Here is a 21,460-nt window from a genome sequence, read left to right as displayed (position 1 = left end):
CGGGGGCTCTGATGGGGTCCTTACCCTGGTGTAGTCACAGATGTTGCCAACGGGATTGCCACCTCTCCTCTCACTTCTATTCCAAAACCCATTATTGTTTCTCAGGGACGTGCCCTGGAACTGGAGTAATTAAGGATGAAGTTAGCCGCTGAATACAAAAGGTTAGAGAGAGAATCTGAGTTGAAGAAAGAGAAAGTGACATAGCAGATTATACTCAAAGAAAGAGATCTTGAACTCAGAGATTTTGAACTTAAAAACAGAGACACTGAATGTCAAAGACTCCAGCTAGAGAAAGCTAAGTTGGAGAATTCAGTCAAAGCAGTTGAGAGTGTCAGGTGTCCTGCAACCATGTTTATGTGGTTCATGTGTATGTGGAGGGTTCTGATATCCTCCAATGGATAGAAGCATGTGCGATGGCTTTTGGTATCCATGATGTTGACCATAGAGATTGGGCTACGTGTGTATTAAGTAGAGTACCTCAGACTGGTCATGACTGTATTCTGAAACTGTACCTTAGGAGGTTCAGGTATTATAAGAAGAGAGAGAATATGTCTTGGGTTGATTGGGTGAGTTCTGCACATATGAATATGATGGGATGGGTTGATGGTTACAAAGTAAAGTCTTTTGTTGGCTTGTCTCACCTCCTGTTTTTTTAACATTTTCCTGAGGCTTGTTCACCAGAGCTGCATCAGTACTTTGCGGACCAGAATATCTTGGACCCCTTTATGTTGGCCAAGGTGGCTGATAAATGGGTCTCCCACAGGGTGTCCCCTAAGGAGCCCATTAGGAGGGTCAAGGAAAAGGGGAGCCCTCAGAAGGCTGAGGAGTCCAAGAAGCAGCCACATCCGAATACATCTAAACATTCTCCCTATAAGGTCCTAAGATCTAGTGGGGATAAGTCTCATGGGTGTAAGAGTAGTGGTGCTACTGCTGCAAAGCAGGCTCCCAGTTGATCCATTTCAGTTCCCTGCACCCCTGGCACTTATTGGGACTGACGGGCATTGGACCACAGAGAGGGTGACCACAAGTGCAAAGGTAAGGCACTTGGTGTCCAGGCTGTCAGCCTGTCCTACGCTTGTTCTATGTCCGATGTGGAGGCCCTGCCCTCTCCTCCTCTCCAGGAATCACCTTTGGTGCTCCAGCAGAGATTTCCTTAGTGTCCTTTGAGGCCTAGGAAAAGTACTCAGATGTACTGGCTACTATCCCACAGAACACACATAGATATTTGAGAATTGTCCTCATAAATGGCCAGCCTTCCTCTGGTTTGAGAGACACTGGGGCTAGCATGACAATATTGGACAGTACACTGCTCAGACCAGAGGAGTATGTAGGTGCTCATCTGTGAACCACCAGGTTAGTTAGTGGGCCTCCCAAACTTTATCCTGTAGCCTAGTCACCATTCAGATTACTGACAAGACAGCAAAGCTTCCTGTCCTGTTTCAGGACAATGCACCTACCAACATTTTGTCGAGGAATGACTTAGTAGAGATGGGGTTAATTCCTGATGGGTTACCCTAGACTGCTTCTGCAGTCCCAAGGTCAAAGGTCAAACAGGGTCTGACTGATATTCAGTTATTCAAGCCAAAAGGGAGACTCAAGGCTAAGAGGAAGAGGAAGAAGACAACCTTTGTGAAGGGGATCGTTCTCTTGCAGCTATTTCAGCAGCACCCACTGTGGTCACAGCTCCTGAGGGACTAGGGCCAGTGGTGGCCCTAGACTTGACTCCTGAGGGAGAAGAGCCTGAGGACCCTCCTCAAGGAGAGGTACTCATCCCAGAAGATTGCCCAGACCTCCAGTGCTTGTTGGCTGAAGGTGGGCCCTCTTGAGTGGATTTCTGTAAGGTTCAGAAAGTGCCACTCTCTTGAGGGTCTAGGAAAACAGGTGGAGCCCCAGGCACAAGGTGAAGTGCCTATGTATTTTAAGATTTGTTAGGAGGGTGAGCTAATTTACAATGAGCCCACTCAGCCTGAATCTGGTGCAGTCAAGAGGTTAGTTGCACCCAAGGTATACAGGCCCTTCGTTTTGCAGTTGGCACGTGAGGTGCCCTTAGTCGGTCATCTTGGCACAAAGAAGAACAAGCAAAGGCTCTCAGTCCACTTTTATTGGCACAGGATGGGAGTAGAAGTGGAAGCTCACTGCAAGACCTCTCCCACTTGTCAGTTGTCTGGCAAGACTGGAGGCATTGTCATTGCCCCACTGCAGCCTATGCCAGTGACTGGCACACCATTTGTGAGGGTGGGAATCAACATTGTTAGCCCCCTACACCCTCCACGTCATGTGGACGCAGGTTCACCCTGGAACTGGTAAGTCATGCCACCAGGTACCCTGATGCTGTACCCCTTCATACCATAACATCCAATGTGGTTGTCAGGGCTCTCCTGGGCATCTTTACCAAAGTTGGTTTCCCTAAAGAGGTGATCTCTGACAGAGGAACCAACTCCATGTCTAGTTACATGCAAGCTATGTGGTAGAAAAGTGGTGTAACATATAGGTTCTCCACCTACTACCATCCTCAGACCAATGGTCTGGTTGAGAAGGAGGATGGCACAGATGATGGGCCAGGCAACATCAAATCGTACGGCAAGCCAAGAACTGAATAAGTACTGGCCTGACCTTAAGGCCTCACAAGTGGATAGGACTCCTGGTCAGGAAATCCTTGTGATGGAGCCTACCAATCCTTGAACTTTGGCATATAAGTGGAATGGGCACTTCAGGATGCTCTCCAAGATGGATGAGATCAACTATCTGGTTGACATGGGTGTTCCTGGTGTAGGCCCTCAGGTATTCCATGTCAACAGGCTCAAACCTTTCCACAGGAGAGGAGATGTATCATGCCTCTTGCTGGCTTCAGAGCAAGAAGAGGATGGGAGTGAGCCCCTTCCTGATTTGCTGAAAAGCAACCCTCAGGATGCTCAGTGGAGGGAGTGCATCTCTCTCATGATCTGACACCAGAGCAGCAGAGGATCTGCAGGGCTTTGCTCCAGCAGTATACCCACCTGTACTCAGTGACACCAGGCCTCATACGATGGTGTAGGCATGATATTGACAATGGTGACAGTGTACCTGTCAAAAGCAGATGCTACATGATGTCAGACACTGTTAAGAACCACATCGAGGCAGAGGTCACAAGGTGTTAGACGTGGGTGTCATTAAACCCTGAACCAGCCTATGGTCCAGCCCAGTGGTCCTTGTCCCCAAGGCTAGTTCCCAGGCAGGTACCAAGGATTGGAGATTATGTGTAGTGAATGCAGTCACTAAGACTGGTGCACACCCATTCCCTGGGGCTGATGAGCTTGTGGTAGATAGGTGCTGCCAAGTTTGTGAGCACCTTTGACCTCACATCAGGCAATTGGCAAATAGCTCTGCTGACCGGGCCAAGGAGAAAACAGCTCTCTGAACACCAGCATGGCTTTACCAGTCTAGGGTTATGCCTTTTGGGTTGTAGAATGCCCCTGCCACCTTCCAAAGGGTATACAGCCCTGCTCTCAGTTGGCTTGAGGCACTTTGTGTGGCCTACCTAGACGAATTTGCTATCTACAGTTCCTCCTGGTAAGAGCATTTGACACAATTAGATAAGGTGTTGCTGGCTATGAAAAGGGCCAACCTCACTATCAAGGCAACCAAGTGCCAGATGGCACAGGGGAGGGTTACTTACCTTGGTCTTGAAGTAGGAGGGGTTCAAATCTAACCTCTCTCTAGTAATGTACAAGATGCACAGGACTGAGAGACTCCCTCTTCTCAAACCCAGGTGAGAGCTTTTTGGGCTTCACTGGGTACTACAGAAACATCATGGCAGACTATAGCCCATAGCTGCCCCCTGACATCACCCAAACTGCCTAAGAAGGTAATGAGTGAAGACTGTCAAAGGGCCTGTGGTGGCTTGAAGGAAGGTCTGTGCAGGGCACTTGTCTTGTGTGCCCCTGACTAAAGCAACTCTAGATTGTGCAAACGGATGCATGTGACACTGGATTTGGTACTGTCTTATCTCGGTTTGACGACAAAGGGAGTGAATACCCCATCATTTTCATCAGTAGGAAACTCAAGGCTAGGGAATGTAGGTGGGCCACTATTGAAAAGCAGTGTTTTAGTATACTGTGGCCACTTACGCATTTTAGACCATCTGACTTTAAGGTCCAAACTGGCCATAACTTAAAGTGGCTTATGAAGATGATGGGGTGAAAACCCCAAACTGCTCAGGTGGTCCATTAGCCTGCACGGGCTAGAGTTTACCATTGGGCATAGGCCAGGGAAGAGTCATGACAATGTAGATGACCTTTCCAGAAGGTTTGTTGACCATCAATACGGTCTGCAAATCGGCCACTTTGTTTCTAATCTGTTTTAATTCGCCTGCGCCTTTCCTGTAGGGGCGGTTGTCTGCAGAGTTCCCAGTCTCTCCCTGAAAATGACAGCAACCCGTTAGCATGTCCAGAGGCCATTCCCACCCCCTCTACTCCCCCGTGATGTTCCCTTGTGCCCCCACCATTCTTGCACACAGGTGTTTCCTGCTTTGCTTGATTCTTCTACCCTGCTCCCCCCAGGCCTACTTCTGCAGGTGTTCCCTGATAAATTCTGGTTTCACCATCACCGTCTTGTGGCCAATGCTGGATTTGACATTCATGGACTTCATTCATTCACGGTGCATCACCCTTTCTCAACTCTCATGCTGGACTTCCTTTGCATCTTGTACTCATGGTGGACCCAGATTCATGCTGTTCCCATCTTCATCTTGTGTCCTGGTCTGCAACATTATGTGTTACTACTGACTTGTGCAATTGTGTTCACTCTCCCATCTTGCTTCTCCACTCTTTTTACTGCTAACTCTCTGTTCTCTCCTCCCCTTCTCCCATTTCCTTTCTCCTCCCCTTACTTTCTTCTATGCACTTACTCTATCAGAATTGTCCCTGGACCTAGTATAATAGCAACTTCGTCTGTCTCCTCCCTCCCCTTACTGGTTTTTGCCCCCCCCAGCACTATCTGAAATGTCGTCAAGCATAGTATGATAGTCGCGTGTTTTGTTCCTCCCCTACCTTTCTGCACCCGTCTCCCTCACCTCTTGTTTTTCTCCGGCTCTACCAGAAATGTCATCAGGCCTAGTACGGTAGTCGCCTGTCTGTTTCCATTTCCTTCCCACTCTCCCCTCCCTTATCTATGTCTTAGCACTATCTGAAATGTCATCAGGCTGAGTACGATAGTTAATTTCATATCCTTACTGTTCATGGCCTGTAAGAATGTAATTGTATTTTACCTTGTTCCCTCCCTTGCCTTGAACCACTTTGAAACACATTGTGTATAGGTGCTATATAAATAAATTATCATGTCATATATCATATCTAGATGAGGGAAAAACTCCATTGGGAGATCAGTTGCCCTAACATCAGTCTAAGAAGGTGACACATGTGATGCTGGAAATGCCTTTAGGGAAGGACAGGGCCAACAAGGCCTTGTCCTAAAAATTCTCTATATGTGTTTTCTCAATGTATTCTGCCATTGAGGTTATGCAGCTCTTTATGTTTTCCTTTGTTGAACAACACCCATGGGATACCCTTATGGAACCCATGGGTAGCGGTACACCCTTGTACCCCTTGTTTGTTTTGGTACACCTGTGTGTTGTCCACAGAGCAGGGTATGGGCAGGTGGCAGCTACATGCTGAATTGGCAGTGTCTCAGAGTGTCCTCCAAATTTGGGAAACCCCAGCCCAGCCATAGGAATCGATAGATTCCTGATAGAAGGCAAGATGGCCACTGTGGTCTCTTGGTTTCTCTTGCCTTTTACCTTGTTTCCCAAGGTCCTGGGAAGCCCTGACTTTGTCCCTTCCACCTAACTGGCTGTTGGGAGGAAATACCATATATGGCTCTGGGGCTGCCTCCTGTCAGAGTGACTGGAGCCTTACCAGATGATGTGTGTACACCCTAGGGGTGAGACCTGTGTGAATGGAGTTTGAAGTGAACTCACATTTTGTGTTATTGGTGACCGGTTTCTGTCTGTGGCACAATGCCGGAGACTGCCCTGACTGAATCTGACATGAATGCAGTGTAGAGTGCTGAAAGAATGGGTGCTTACCCCAATCTACATCATTTGTTATGCGTGTCTGGGTGGAGTGAATGGCCTGAATGCCTGTGAGCCTGATTGGCTGCCTGCCTGCATGAATGCCCTTCTGCGTGATCGGTTGACTGAGCGTGGCTTAGCCAGAGTGAATGGGGAACAGATGTGTATATCTGGGGAACTCTCACTTACCAATTGGTGCAGAAGCTGAAGTCGAAGCTGAAACTAGAAGAAGCTGTTCCTTGGAATCCAAGTGATTTGACTGAATGTAAAATTATCGAGGATGAAATGTCAGAAAACAAAGTGCTCGAATGACCAAAAGTTCAAACACTTTGTTTTCGGACATTTCAGCCCCAATAATTTGCTAAAACACACATTCTCACACACACACAACACAACCATAACACCCCACACCCACACCGCCAGCACACCCCCACCCATACCACCAACATAAAAAAAAAACACTTACCTTCATCTTCACGCTGGTTCCTGCAGCGCCAGTTCCCTTTCACTTCCGTGATCGGGAACTGGCGCTGCAGGGTCCTTTACTTTTCTGTTTTTTTTTTTACACGGATACCCCCCCGTATCCCCCGCTCACTATACCATAAAGTATAGTGAGCGGGGCAATGCGGGCGACACACCCGCAGCCACCGTTTTCTTTTTTTTTGTTTTTTTTTTACCCGGACGGCTGCGGGGGTGTGCCCCGCAGCTCCCGCTCACTATACCATGAAGTATAGTGAGCGGGGCAATGCGGGGGACACCCCCGCAGCCCCCATTTCTTTTCAATGCTACCACCAAAGCATCAAACTTTTGTTGTTTGCTCCTTTGGTACTAGCATTTTTAGATCTTTTGGTCGCTTCAACCTTTTATTTTCGGTCATTTCGGCCTAAACCGTTCCTTGAACTCAACTGGAGGAGAAGCCTGCCGCTGCATTTTCTTCATGTAATCCAAAAGCTGCCATGTTCTTCCAAGGACTGATCCAGAGAGGACATGCGAAGGAGAACTCTCCCGAGCTTCGAGGAAACCACCGTGCAACTTGCTACTCTTCATCCTAAGTGCCCTGGAAGCCAGACTTGTGTACCTGCCATCCAGAGAAGGGGTCTTTGTGAGTCCTGAAGAGGAGTGCCTGGACCAATCGAGTTGAAGAAGTCCATTGGTGTCAACATGTGTCCAGAAGTGCAATTTGTGACCGCTGGAAGATGTTGCTGTCTACATTTCAGAAGAGTGGGTGCCCTGCATAGTGCTGTTGGACACACGGAGCTGTGAAAGTTCCCAACTGCCTAAGAACATTTCAAAGGACATCCTCGCCATCATCCTTGACCACTTTTTCCAGAGTCGCTTAGTGCAGAGGAAGGTCTGCCGGTGGATTTCCTGCCACCAGAAGCTAACAAAGACATCCCAAGGGTACAGACTTGGTGAGGGTCTGAGGTCCATTCAAGTGGTCGACTCCAGGTCACCGAAAGCCACACTTTTGTATAGGCGCATTATAAATGCCATATCATATCACCCAGATGTCTGTGCTGCAGCTGCAGCACCAAAGAACTGAAAGTGGGACAACCGCATATATCCAAAACCCTACACCAAAAGTGACCTATGTACCTGTCGCCACGAGAAGTCATCAAAGGGTCCAAGGGGTCTTACTGTCATCTGCCATGTCTTTAAGGAGCCCACAGAAAGTTTTATCTTCCCAGGATTTCTACAGTTAGAGAAATTGTCGACTAAAGGAGAGCACTGGGATGAGCCAAACTGCTGCACTTCAGAAAATCGCTGTTCTTCTTGGACTCAGCATCCCAGTGGCTTCTTCATTAAAGGGGGGGTTCATCCTCGGAGAGAATGGTAGAGTGAAACAGAGAAACACTGCCACTTCACCTGACAAGGCACAAAACGTACCGTGAAGATGAAGAGCATCTTCTAGCCTCAGGAGTAGTCCAGGGGTCCCAGATTCCTCATGGATCTGGTTCTCCTGTGGCCTCTCAGGTACTTTGGAGTGGTAGAACTTTTTAAAAGAAAGTGTAAGGATATTGAGCATTGTTGGACTGGGCTGTACAAGACACAGCATGTTTCTTCCTAACTTTTCCATTACAGGTTGCCCAGGTAGGGGGATCCATACAGAATTGTGTATCTAGTCCAAAGAAATTTAAAGGTTGGGGTTTTCAGAGTCCGCTTGTTATGCTCTTGCACTTACTTTTATTCTTCAAATCTTTGTTTGTTTCCCAAATAAAAGCACAAGTCAGTTTTGGTTTAACACTTCAAATTTAATTTGAATGTATTGATTTCATTAGTTGCATCCAATTCAATGTTTAACTTTCAACTTCTAAATCCTTTGAATTTGCTTCATTCAATGGTTGATTCAAATTTTTATAACATTATTTCTCTGCATCAAAAAATATATTCCTTTATGTTTTCTTTTAGAATCCTTTGAATTGACTTGATTCACTTGTTGAATTTGCCCAATTGAATTAGTTTCATTCAACTTCCAAGTCCTTTATGTTGGATTCAAATTATAAGTTCAACTGTTTTGGTTTTTTCAGTTTAAATGATATGTTGATTTCATGCTCCCCGACACGTGTTTCCCGGTCTACTGTGTGACGGTTCTTCAGGGGGTGAGGTTCTTGCTGCTAATTTATGTAAATTTTGATTTTGTACTTTTCTTTTTGAAATGTCTTGTCTTATCAGGTATTGGTGTTGCGGTATGATGTCTGCTATGCTTGAACCTTCATTTGAAATAATTTGGTATTATTTTCGATATATCAATTTTAAATCCCTTATTTTCTTTGTTAGCACTGCATGTTGTCTGGCCAAGTCTGATTGCCACGGAGTAAGCAAAGTGCAGTGTGCACCCATATCACATAAAGCATACAACAATAGACCAAAGAGAAGCACCAGAAGCTGCACAAGACTCATGCTCTAGTCTAAAGAAAGCATTCTGCCACCGTTCATTACTAAAGTACCTTTCTTCCCTATTCTATTCTGTCACACCTCACTTAAGAATGCACATGCCTATTCAAAACTGTCTGCAGTTAGTGCATATATCACTCAATTTAAGTATTGTGAGGCACCACATAAAGTGTGTATATTTGCCATTCTTTGAATAAGTATTGCCAAAGTACAAAGTGTTATTATTTAAATGTATATATATTACTGAACCTTATGTTATATAAAGAAGCTGTGTTATCACCTAACATAGTGTGTGGAAATCACTTTGTGAGGGTTGGGGACTCACTGTACTTAAGAACTAGCCCGCATCATTTCCTTAAAGCGTAATCCTTGTCTGCTCATCCATTGCTACCCATTGAGAGCCTTGGCTGGAGAGTTCTGTGCCTTTGCCATACCATATAGAGGGCAGAAGTACAAATACCCCCCTCCAGCCTTTATAGGGGGTCTCTTTTGACATGCTTTATTATTGAAAGTAACAGGTACAATGGGATGTTGGTGCCCTATTTTGGAATTCATGTCAAATACTCTATGGCATGGTTCCACACCTTTCTCACCTATTTGTGGTAATCACCCTAAAGCAGGGGTTATGAACCTTTTAGCACTCGAGAGGTTCTGTACTACAACTCCCATGATACCTCAGCATTGGCTATGCTAGATAGGGCTGATGGGAGCTGTAGTCCCAAACATCTGGAGAGCCAAAGGTTGCAGATCCCTGTCCTAAAGGATCCAAGAACATTAGACATCCGTCATGGTCCATTCAGTCCAAGTACATCTTCAGAATCTAGCTCTGATCCTACATTTAATATCGGTCACAGCTTCATGTTTTTTTTTTTTTATTGTAATATTGTTAACAATCCCCAGCCCCCTTCTATCAGGTTAATGGCTTAGCTTTGCTTTGCACCTGTTTTTTTGCAAATCCTCAGCTAAATGGGCCTCTCGCTGTGTGAGCTATTTTCTCTACTTTAAGGGCTTAATCCTGTGGTACTTCAAAGGAGAATGCTGGTGTCATGGCACATTTACCCAGTATTTCTTGTTCCATTGCTGAAAGTTGCACCGAAGAACACCCATTATCTGGTGTTGATTGATGATTATGCAGAGTTTGAATTTCCATTTTTATAACATCCTAGATTTCTGTAAGATGCTCATAAGTCCTAGATCCAGCCTCTTACACATATGCTCATCGGTGGTAAGGGTGCTATTAGGTAGAGAGGAATAGTTATAGGTAGCTTCAGGTATACAGACAGAATGGAAGGGGAGTACATTGAGTGAACATCATACAATATGCCTGCCAATGCAGTAAAATGGGATGCAACATGGGACGTTTTCATAGTGTTGAACCCATTCCAAGATGACGTCCACAACAGTAAATGTGTGGTATATCCAACCCCAAATGTTGGAACCATAATACTTCTAGGGAACCTTAAGCATCACCCTTAAAACACAAAACCTACCATTCAGTCTTTGCCTGGCCAGCATGTTCAACAGGTTGCTCCTCCACCCACGCAGTTTGGACTCTCACCACCAGCCCCCAGAGCACTTTTCCATCGGTCCTTCAGGTTGCTTGTGGGTCGGTTAGTGCTCTGTTTTTCAGAGGGCTTTTATTTAGTCGGTCTAATGAAACCCACATATCCACCACTAGAGGTTCTGGCAAAGTGATCATCAAAGACAAGAGATCCCTGGCACAACGTTCATGAATTGCATCAAGTTTCTGGACATTGCATTTCTGACAAGAAGCACCATCTTGGCACAGCATTGCCATGGCACACAATTCTCATGGGCAGGGATTTATGAACTGTTTTACTGAACAATCTAGACTTCTGTTGAATATCATGTGACTTAGGGCATGTTGGCTGTGCAGAAACCGATCACCATCAAATGTGTTGCTTCATGTTCCCGGTGCAATGAGCTAGGATGACTGCAGTCCGTTTCCAGATTGAAGAGACCTGCTTAAGTCTAAAACATTTTAACATCATTCCTAACATTTGATGAGTCAGCAGAGGGGGCAAGGGATACATTGGGAAGCAAGCTGAGCTTCACCACATGGTGGTCCCAGCCTTCATTAAGCAACATTGGTAGGCAACTTCCATTGTCTCAGCTCCTGAAAGACATCAACATTGGGGTGAAGGAGAAGGCTATATTTGACAGTTCTATGCATCACACGCCATGTCATCAGCAATACCATTGCAAACAAAAACTCAATGCCTACGGAAAGAAAATCAAGAACTAGAAGCTTTAGGAACAAGTATTGGCAATGCCAACAGTTTGGGCTTTAGGTAGGCATGGTAAAACCACTGGCTAGGCACTTCTGCAGTGGTAATAAGTGGCCATTGATGGTAGCGGGTGCAACATGGTGCAAGTACCTGGGCATCTAAATGCCTAAAACTTTGCCACTGCTTGTTTTTAACAGAACTTCAATGACGGACATGCATAAAGCTTCTAAGCTTCTAAATCATGTGGATGAAGGCAGACCTTGTTAAGACATTTTCATTAGACCAGTGGCACGTTTACACCTTCAATTAAGCCAATAACTCTCAGAAGACTGCTTTGAAAAAACACTGGCAGGAACTTCAAGTGCAACGTTTGATGGTAAGGCTTGATTGAAGCACAATCAAAGAGTTCCCATGAGGGGGTGTTTTGGGCGAGAGGGGCAGGAACTCAGTGGGAATGTCCTTAGGAATTTTGCATGGCCATGTGCAATTAAGCAAACAACGCCTGCATGCTCTGCGCCCCTCCTCATATGCCATTAAAAAGGCCTCTTGTGAAGGGAACCAAGGACATGTCTTGTAAATGACGAAGAAGTCAGTTCTGTGACTCAAGAGAACAGTTTAACCGACAGAATAACAGAGGTTAACCAGGCACCTGCTGAACAAGGACCTGCTTTGCATGTTCCATTCCTAATGGTTTCTGCGCTTTCGGTGATGAGGCTCTAATTCTGTAATTGACGCATTTCGAGGACAAAGGGCGCCGGAACCCGATTTACGATAGCGCGGCGCTCGGGCTCGCCGTCGCCTCTTCAATCTGCGAGGCGACCTCAGCGAGCCGTCTGCTGATTGCCACACAATGGCAGAGGCAATCGACTGTTCCGCTGCTATCTCCATTCCCTTTCCATATTTAGACGGAGTCGGGAACAGGGAAATGGTAATGCGGCTCCAGCAGGAAGCGGCGTCTTTGTTCGCTGTGAACTCTCTGAGGAGCGGATGCCACTTGTTCGAGACAAAAAGCCAAGCAAACAATTTGATTCCGTTAAGAACGATGACTGATCCATGTCCAAAACCCTGCAGGGGCGATAGCTGGGGAGTTTTTGCAACTTTCATGCACTTAAGAGGCAGTCAGGCAGCGTCGATTTCCTGTTGTAGGAGCATTTGTATTTACTCAAACTGCAATGCTGCTAATCCGAGTCCCACCCTAGAGTAGCAGTAATCCTGCAAGATATACATACAATGGGGTATAGAAACGCTCCCCATCTCAGTTCAGCAGTCTAACAATGTGAGGAACTTTGGAACCAACCCTGTATCCCCTTTAGGAGTTCCTGTTCGTTAGTTTCAAGTAGGCACGCAATGTCATTGAGCTTACCGGGCTGAAGCCCCCTACCCGGCACCCGAAATGTTAGCTGAGGGGTGTGGGGCTTCTGTGCTGAGCCAAAGGATTAGGAACATAGTCCTGGGAGCATTTAGTTTCTTCCGGACGAAAAGGCCACAGGCCCCTGACCGTCCCACAGGGCCAGGAAGATAGAGGGCCGGTGGTGGGGTTAGGCATAGAGAGGAGGCAGAGGGGCTCTTTCAGGGGGAGGGCAGCCGATTAATTGGCGCCTTCACCGGAGATTGCCATGACAACAGAAAGGTGGCCTGGAACAAAGGTAACAAAGAGAGGTGGGTTAATAGCACCAGGGGCTCAGGAGGGGGCCCAACCCCCAGATGCATAACAAAGACAAGGAGGGGAATAAATAAGGCTCCCAGAAAGGTGGTGGGCATGGCAGAAAGCAAGCACACCCAGTTTGGGTAAGCTTGCTGAAAGTAAAAGAAGGGAGCATTTTGTTTCTTTCTTTTTCCTTTGTCTGAATTTCGTCTTTGCAATCAAACTCACCATTCAATTGCAGGACTTGGAAGCCAGGGGCGGCGCGGTATGAGATGGAAGTAACTGGTGAGCACCTCGATCGGCCAGTGAAAATGTAGGTCCACCAAGGAACTCAAGCAGCCTGCCGGCACAAATCACACAGGGGTGAGGCATCCGAAGTACAGCTGAGGGAAAGAAGGTTTCACGGTGCCCACGGCACGGGAAGCACGCAAAGCAATGGACTGGCATACCTGGAAACGGTTGGTGAAGCTGAGGCACGCATCCAGGATGCAGCGAGGCATTGAACATGGGAGCTAGGTCGATGGGCGTCCCGAATGGACAGGAGACGCAGTGGGAGGCAGCCAGAGAGAGGCACCAGGCATGGCTGGTAAAGGGGAAGGGGCACTGCAGAGCGCCCCGGGCGAAGGCGGAGAAGAAACACAAGCGTTCTGAGGCCCAGGCAGAGTTGATACATTGTGGCAAAAGTTGCAGAGGCAGCCAGCAAACGAGCACAGCACACGGCGGCAGCAGAGGGAGCTACAGAAAACTTTGTGCAGTGCAGCACGAAAGGAGGACAAATGGTTTAACGGCTAATCTCAGTCAGAAAGTCTTACAGTATTAAAGCCAACCGGTGCTTTAACAAAATAAAGGGAAACATTTGAACTGAGGTGGAGCAATGGGCTGCATGAAGCAGATAGCATTTGTGATTTTGAGCAGACTACAGAGACTGGACTATTATAGCAGTGATGGGAAGAGGACACCAGGGAAATGGCAGAAGAGCAGTGCAGAGAAGCAAAAGAGCTCCAAGATTGGACGAGAGCAGCAGAAAAGGAATTTGGGACACAATGAGTGTCAGAAGCTCTATGTTCGGTGGACCTGGACAGAGAGATGTCACCCCTGCTAGTGGATGAGATCAGCAAGAGCAATTCAGTATGTACAGGAGAGGAGATACTCCAAAAAAGGACAGAAGAGGAAGGGAGAAGCACTCAGGGAAGCAGCTACAACAGTGAAAGCACCTTCCATGATTCTCAAAAGAGAGAGATTGAAATACATCTGCAGAATCCCAACTTCTATCGTAAGCTTGACAGAGATCCTACAGCGCGTTTAAAAGACAAAATTAAACGTTTGATGGATCATGCTACGTCAGAAGGATGGATAGAAAAAGATGACCATTCGTTCTTAGTAAAAGATAATCTGACGATCCCGGCTTTCTATCTATTACCCAAAGTTCACAAGAATGCAGCTACACCTCTGGGCAGACCTATTGTGTCTGCCATAAATTCGGTCTTAGAGCCCCTTTCAGTGTATTCAGACTGGTTCCTGAGACCGTTCATTAGAATTATGAAGTCTTTTGTAAACGACACCACGACTATGGTCAATATCATCAATGATGTCAAAACAATGGATTGCTTGTCACCTTAGATGTAAGGCCTTATATACGAGTATACCACAAGGAGAGTGTTTGAGAATCATGGAAGGTGTTTTAAATAAAAGAACATTGACTCTTGATCTAGTTCCCACTCCTTTTATTCTAGAGTGCATTCGTTTAGCACTCACAGAAAATTTCTTCCTTTGCGACGGGGTTTTCTTTTGCCAAATCCATGGAACAAGTATGGGGGCAATGTTTGCCCCGGAACTAGCAAATTTGTACATGGCCTATTACGAAAACACATCTATATACCATGCCAATAACCTGTTTAAAGAACAGATAGGACAATGGTATCGATATATAGACAATGTTTTTATGATTTGGAAGGCAGATGTAACTATGTTGCAGGATTTTTTAGTGTGGCTTAATAATCAGAGCAGGTACATAAAATTCACCATGACATGGAATCCCACGTCTATTGGGTTCCTGGATTTACTGATTTGCAAATCTGATAGTGGACAACTGTCGAATACTTTGTTTCAGAAACCCACAGATAAGAACACCCTTCTTCAATTTAATAGCTTTCATCCGCTGGCCTTACGTGAAAATCTCCCTATTGGGCAATTTCTGCTAATTAGGAGAAATTGTTCCAATATCGCGGATTATGTGAAAGAAGGAAAGGACTTGAAAGCAAGACTCAAGATCAGAGGCTACCCCAAAACAATAGTACATGTTGCGTTCAAGTGAGCAAAACATTCGAATAGAGATAGGTGTTTACACCCGGAACCAAAAATACAACAAGAAAAAATGACATGTGTGACCACATTCAGTCCAATTAGTAACCAGCTAAAACAGACTATAAAAAACAACTGGCATATCCTAAAAACCTCCGATTTCGAACCAGTTACACCACGTTTTGCTTTCAAGCGACAAAAGAACGTTAGAGACCTTGTAGTTCACTCGTATCCCAAAAAAGAGAAGAAAGCCAACCAGACCACTCTGTGGCAGTTGCTGCCAGTGGTTGGACACTTTAAATGTGGGAAATGTGTCGTCTGTTCTCTGACAAGTAACCTTAAGGAAATTGACCTTAATGGAAAGAACTGGGTGTTTTGCACCTTTACCAACTGTGGATCATCTTGGGTGATTTATGGAATTAAATGCCCTTGTAATTTGATCTACATAGGAAAAACTAAAAGATGTATTAGACAACGTATTTGTGAACACAAATCTTGTCTGATGAATAAAGTGCCCAATAAACCGTTAGTTGCACACTATGAAATAAAAAAAACAGAAACACACTGATATGTTATGGTTTGTGTTACAAACAATTCCGGCCACTGAGAGAGGAGGGAACAGAGAAATGCTACTCAGCCTTAGTGAACAAAGGTGTATTTACTCTCTGAACACGGCTAATATAGGTTTGAATACAGCGGTAGAGTGGAATTCTTTGGTTGCTTTAATGTAACCTAGATGGATGATCCAACTAGGTGAGAAAGAATCCCATGGAGGAATGCCTGTGTGATTGAGAGCTCTAACAACATGTGTTGCCCTTTTTTATATAATTGGGCCCATGGTGTATGAGGTTTTCTGGAATTGGATGTGCTCTGCAGTTTTTTGGAACACAGGACAACAATCTTGTGTAAAAATAACATGGCTAATAGGATCCATTTAGGATTTCTTTCCGCTTCATCTACACTGTGCATGTATTTTGCATATGTTTTGAAATGATCATGATGTGCTTTGCATACTCGATAATGTGTCGAGCATCGCACATTCAATACAAGTTCTTACAGAACCGCGCATGCTCGGTGTGTTCTGTACCTGTATATATATTTAGTAGTGCGGCAACAGCAAGTTTACAGACATATTTGCTGTGCTTGTGTGCCAATGTAGAGTGTACTGTGTCTTTAATTGCCCTGAAAGGCTACGCACACGTAATATGTCACATGGATGCAAATACCAGTTATAAATGACTAAGGTAAACACCAGCACGACTGGAACACGATCGTTTGAACGTGTTTGTTTTGTGATGCCGAAGCCTCCATAAAAGAATTAAGGTAAGCCTGCTAGGCAGAACATCGTCTTCAGGAATGATTGATAGTTGCCATCCCGTGGATCCGCGTGTTTAATTACGCGCGTCCAAAAAGAAAGGCGGTTTTGAGACCGCATGAGTGTTGTAGAGATGGCCATAGATTTAATTAACTTCGCTAAGTTAAAAATTAAGGCAGTAGCCTCCCTAGACTCAGAGTTTTGCAGACTATGAAGAGGCCTGTAGAGAAAAGAATTGGAAATAGCGGACAACTTTGTTTTTCGGTCTTTTTCGGTGTTTGTAGGAAACCGAGTGAGACGCATCTGTACACGCAATTTTCTGGCGGTGCGGATTGTGTGCTGTGGCGAATTTCCTGCTGTGGAGTTTCTATGCAGCATGATTCAATGTTTGTTTTTGAAGGCTCACAATTAGTAGGAATCAAGTAAGTCTACTTGTTAGCATCGGTGGCTTTTTGCCTCGATTGGCCCCAGTGGGTTGAAATGCACTCTAGGTGTGGCAAAAGAACGTGACAAAACTACTCAGTATAGGAGTTTAATTGATCTGTGGCAATAAATTATGGTGTGTACACAGAGTTTCAATGGGACATTAAATAGAGTTCAAATTAGAAAACCATGAGTAAAAAGTGTGTGGGTTGTTCTGTCCTGTACTAAAACAAAGTAAATGAGAATTTGGTTTTTCATTTTTCAATAAATAGGTTCCTAATACAGTCCGGAATTTCCGAATGAACCAGAGTTGATCCGTGAATACTTGGGGGTAGGAATCAAGTCCTGCCACGGCTAGGATTAAGCTAGCTTGAAGCTCAGGTCCAACCAGGATGTAAGTAAAGGCTGGGTGATTTATGGATAGAAATATGTTACTGTGTGAAAGAGTTGTGAACAAAATTAAGGATATTATGCAAAAACAATTCGATCTACGATCAAGAATGTGATGCATCTAGTAAACAAGAAAAAGTATCAAGAAAAAAAGAAAATATTTTGTGTTGGAATGGAACCATTGTTTTATAATTGTTTGTAAATTTATATATGTTTGTTTTTAGATTGTACTTAACCTGTTACGGGGGATTTGAAAGAGGTGCCCATCATCTGGAAAGAAATTGTCTGTCCTGAAGAAGGCCGTAAAAGGTTTTGGTTGTAGAGACACTAGGGATAGTGTCCCATCTCCATAAAAGGCAGAAACATGTCGACACTTGACAATAGACTTGTAAAATAACATAGTTTTGTATCTGTAAACTGCTGAAGTGAACATAGTGGTTTCCATTAAGGCAATGAACCCCATACAAAGGATACTGTTTTTAAGAATTGAGTGAGAAGATTATGTCTTCCTTGATGTATTATGATTAATATATATGCTGTTGCTCTCTCTCTTTTTAAATTTTTCTAAATTGGTCTTAACATTTAATAAATTGACGTGGACTTACTGAAGAATAGTAATGTTGTTAGTGTTTGTTTGAATGAGTGGGATGGTTCCCTTCCACAAAGTATGATGTATGATACATTTGTTGCATGAATCTGGCTTACTTAGTTCGAAGTTATAGGCAGTTATCACAATAATTCTGTAGATCACCTCACCTATCCTGGTTGGACATAGAGTGGGGTAGTCAGTTGTCTCGCTTCAGTATTTCTCTTATAGTGTGCCTCCCATTTTGAGATACTGGCCCCCCGAAAACAAAAAATTGAGGGAGATTACCTTTGTAGAGGTAACCAATATCAGGTGGGCAACGTATGCGTACCTCTTAAAACATGTCACTCCAGAAACATTAGATACATAGTTTCTCATTGGTCCTGTAGACTATAAGGTCTTTCATTATATGGGATAAATGCAATTGGTTGGCACGCTTGTGCCATGTCTGGAATTTTCAGTTAATTTAGCAGCACATAGGCCCAGACCCAAGTGCAGGGAGATATGACATGATACTACCTCACGACCCAATTAGCCCTGCATCGCTCATCACCCATCCCTTCTGTCTTGTAATTGTCTTTGCACTTGGCCTTGTAGAGTATTCTCATCTTTGGGAATGCCCAGGATTGAGAGGACTTGCTATCGTGTCTGGAACTTCAAGTGCAAGCTCTGTTTCCATCCTCGGCCCACGTGATAGGAGACCACGATCTGGTCCATTTTGCAGGTATTAAAGGCTCTAAATGAATTAAAACTTGGCATACTTTGCATTCTTTTGTGCACCTTGACATGGGAAGGTTCATCCTTTGCACACTTGTTCTTTAGAATAGATCTCTAATCTCGCTTTCTACGGTCTTTACTTTGAGCCAGACAGCCTCGCCACGCAGCTCCACGAGCCGGCTATTCTGTTGTGACACAGCTTTCCATCTCCATTCATGGTTTTCTGGCTTACTTATTTCATGATACCAATGTCCAGTTCTGTACATTGGCGTCTTCGACTGCATTCTATTTACTACTTATAGCTGGCCACTATGATGACTTAATCTACCTTGCGTTTCAGCATCTGTACTTGTGTTGAACTTCTGTTTTCTGCAACATCTTATTCACTGCGTAGTCTTCTTCTTGTCTACGTCGATAGTTAATTCGACCTCTTGCATCATCATCTTGTCCTCTAGTACTCATACATTGTCATACTTTCTTATTTTGAGACATCATGCACACTTCTGTGTGATCTCATCAATTCACCTGTTTAGCTTTCATTTATAATCCTTCAGGGTTGTCCTCCTGTAGGTTATCATCATGTCGAGGGTGCATTCAGTAAGGTTGTCTCAACGGGTATCTTCTTTCAAACAATCTCTTAGGTGTTGTTATTATGGCTGGTGTCAGGCACGGCACAATCTCATGTCTCCAATAAAGGGGAACTAGGGGGGGTGGGTTCACCTGCAGATGTACACAGCTGATCTGCTATAATACTACAGAAATACCCAAAGGAGTGGACGGCTTTGGTCGCATACGAGCAGAGGGTGTTCAAGGTTCACAATGCTTTTCGGGGCGATGCATGGCGTGAATATGATCACGAGTTTAGGATGCAAATGGATTGTTGCCCTTACCTGGAGTGCAATGAGGAAGATTACAACATATATGTCCCAAATGTATGAAAAGAGAAATGGGAACATAATGCAGGGAACTATGATAGGAGACCATATGGGGAGGATAACTATAGAGGGAGCGATAACTGGACCAGCCATAGGGGCAGTGATAAGGGCTACCAACGAGCAAAAGAGCATCCTTTTTGGGAAAAGCAATTTGGGTACCAGCGGGTCTGGCGGAATAGCAGGCAATTCACATCACAAGGTGGTGGAGGGGAGGCATGGGCAACCCACGGGCAACCTGCAATCTGTTGCAAGTTTGACAAAGGGTCCTGTAGCTGGAGAAAAGATTGAAAATTTAGACACCAGTGTGGGAGGTGCAGCGGGGACCACAGCAGCACACAATGTATCAAGGCTGCTACACCCAACGCAAGACAGAGCGAGGGCAAACGTCCATAAGGGGATGCTGAGAGGCACTGGTTACTGTCATAAACTTAGCAGAGGAGCGGGGCATCTCGCTAGCAGAAGAGAAGACTGTGGGGCCAACACAAATAATCTAATCCATAGGCATAGAAATTGACACAGAAATTAACACAGAAATTGCTGCGTCCCGAGGGACAAGGTAGAAAGCTTAACATCCCTCATAAATGGGCTAAAGGAGAGGGACAAAGCAACAGTAAGGGAGCTACAATCACTGGCAGAGAAATTTAACATGGCAGGGAGAGTGACACCACAGGGGCGGATGTTCCAGAGGAGCATTGAGGTATGAACAAAAGGGGCCATGCAGAGACAACACAGAGTAAGGCTGGGTGGGGCATTAAAAGAGACCTGGTGGTATGGCAAGAATTTCTGAAGATTTCAATGGCGCGTTTATCTGGTGTACACCTAGAAACCAGGAAGAACAAAGAGTACTGTTACAGATGAAGCAGGCGCAGGAACAAGGAGGTGGCGGTTTGGTCTAACAACAGGGCAGCAATTCAGGTGCTGAACAAAGGGAGCCCATCCTGCCCTCTGGTGTTGAGTTTGTTGAGGGCAATAACAATGAAAACTTTAAAAAATAAATAAAACAAATAACATCTGTTTAAGGGCCTGGCATATCGCTGGCGAAGTCATGAGGTCTTTGACGCCCTGTCTTGTTCATAGTGGGGGGTATTCAGGAGAGACAAAGTAGTGCCCTAAATCATCCTCAGAAGAATGAAAAAAGAAGGTAAAAAAGGAAGAACATGGGCAAATCATAAGAAGCCTTGCCAAAAATGCTTTGAACCACAATACCGGTAAGCAATATGAGAAACACTTGCAGGATGTAAAAAGGGTGATTGAAAAATACAAGGAGCTTGATATAACTATGAACAATATGTGCAGATGTTTGGAAGGGGCATTCACACAGGAAAAAAAGAAAAATGGAGCAGCAGCACATTTGGTTGGAGTAGCGTATGTAGGGAAAGTAGTCAGAGGGACTGATCCAACTAACAATCCACTTATAAAATATGCAATGATGCTGTGAGCAAAAATAGAAGGGAACAAGCCAGACGCTAGAAGACCCCTAAACTTTGGGGAATTGATATGCCTATTAATTACACTTGAAACAACATGCTCTGATGCATACGAAACAGCATTGTTCAGGGCAGCATTTGCACTAGCATACTTCGGGGCACCGAGGATAGGGAAAGTAGTGGCACAGAGAACAATAGCAGGAGATAGGCTGTCATGGGGTGATATAAGCATTAGCGAGGAAGGCATGACACCATATTTAGGGAAATAAAAAAAACATGCAATCAGGTAAAGGCCGTAAAATAGAATTGAGATGCATATGATAACGCTTTTAGGGCATTGGGGAATAGTGGGTGTAGATAGGAGCTAGGGGTACTTTTGGGGGAACCTGAGCGGCCAAGGTGAACACTCAAGTGTGGCGGCATGTATCTAAGGAGAGGATGCCAATTGGGCTAAGAGAAGGAACCAGCCAAGAATAGTAGAGGAAACAAGAAAGGCAAAAGTCCAACTTGCATGCATGCAAACAAAGGACT

The sequence above is a fragment of the Ambystoma mexicanum genome, chromosome 12 (genome assembly GCF_040938575.1).
Source record: "Ambystoma mexicanum isolate Mex_15411 chromosome 12, UKY_AmexF1_1, whole genome shotgun sequence".
NCBI lineage: Eukaryota > Metazoa > Chordata > Amphibia > Caudata > Ambystomatidae > Ambystoma > Ambystoma mexicanum.
This window is presented reverse-complemented; position numbering follows the sequence as displayed.